Below are 1,582 nucleotides of genomic sequence, written 5' to 3' on the forward strand. Positions count from 1 at the left end.
AAAGAAAGAAAGAAAAAAGAAAAGACAATTACCGGTATGCATGGAGAGGCCGCAGATTTCAGGACTGCATTCGCAGGCTTGAGATCGCAAGGTCGACCTGAAGTCCAAGCTTGTGACTGCTTCACTCCTGGACTGTAACTTTCAGTGGGAGGTGGAAGCTTTTCAGAGACCCGCACTGTGGAAAAATGACTTTTCTTTAACTTGAAGCTTAAAACCTGAGAGTCTGGACCAAAAAAGAAGAGGAAGATGAGCTCTGAAGTCCAGACGACAGCCGTGGTGAGAGTCCAAGCAGCTCCAAGGGTGGCTTCCCTAAACAGAAAGTGGTCTTAAGATTCAAAAAATCTTGTCACAAGATCCCAGAAAAGTTAATTTTCATTCAAAATTAATAAAGTTACTCACGCAGATGTACATATAACAGAACACTGCTCCTTTTGATTTTGTTTGTACTTTTTGGCCTGGGATATGGGTTTTAAATAGACATGTGCGTACCAACTTCATTAAAATAAATATTTGTAAAAACTGTAAAAAAATTAAGTAAATAAAATATTATTAGGACAATCTCAGTCTGTTTTAAGGACAGACTTAGTTTTCTAGAAATAAGTTTTGTTGTTGTTTTTTATGGTGGAACCAGGGATTGAACTCAAGCCCTTGCGCTTGCCAGGGAAGCACTTATTCCACTGAACCATCTCCCTAGCCCAGCTTTCTAGAAATAAGTAAGTAACAACAACAACAAAGAAAAAAAAATCAATGTCCATGTGGCACCATCTAAACAAACAGGCTGGAAGAGGGTAGGACACAGCAGGATAAGAGATGGGATGGAATAGAATAGGATAGATGAGACTCAGAATAGACACAGGTATGCCTAGGAATTTGTTACTTGATGGAAACACACAAATCAACAGGAAAAGGATGGATTATTTAACATATAATATTTGAAAAATACATTTATACATTTAATATATGTATATGCATTTTATATATCATGCATTTATATATTATACATTTAACATATTTATTCATTTATATACATTTATTTATTTATACACAGAAAAATAAAGTTGATACATATCCTCTCTATAAAGACAACTTCCAAAAAGATAACCTGAATGTGAATGTTAAACTACAAAGTGATTAGCAGAATGTGTACTCCTGTACTACCTGGGCCTGGGGAATGACTTCTTAAGATGCTCTAAGAAGATTAAAAATAGATGGGTGAATTCATACAAGTGATATGATAGGAAGATTTAGAGTTGGGCGATCACTGGAGAGAAGATATTTTCGAAACCAAAAAAATTGATGAAGATTAACATTTAGTAGCACTGTCCCGAAGAACTTTTCGTGGTGTTGGAAATATTCTCTATCTATGGTCTCCAGCATGGTAGCCTGATACAGCTCGGATCCTAAGTGTCCATCAAGGGCCTCTGTGCCAAGGACTTGCTCACCAGCCTGTGGTGTTCTAGTAGGTGGTAGAGCCCTTAGGAGATGGGGACAGTGGGAGAAAGTTAGGCTGTTGGGTTGCTCTTTGAAGGGTGACACTGGGACCCCTCTCCTTCTCTGCTATCTTGAGGGAGCAGCCTGCCCT

This window comes from Octodon degus, unplaced genomic scaffold (genome assembly GCF_000260255.1).
Source record: "Octodon degus isolate 3935 unplaced genomic scaffold, OctDeg1.0 scaffold00065, whole genome shotgun sequence".
Lineage (NCBI taxonomy): Eukaryota > Metazoa > Chordata > Mammalia > Rodentia > Octodontidae > Octodon > Octodon degus.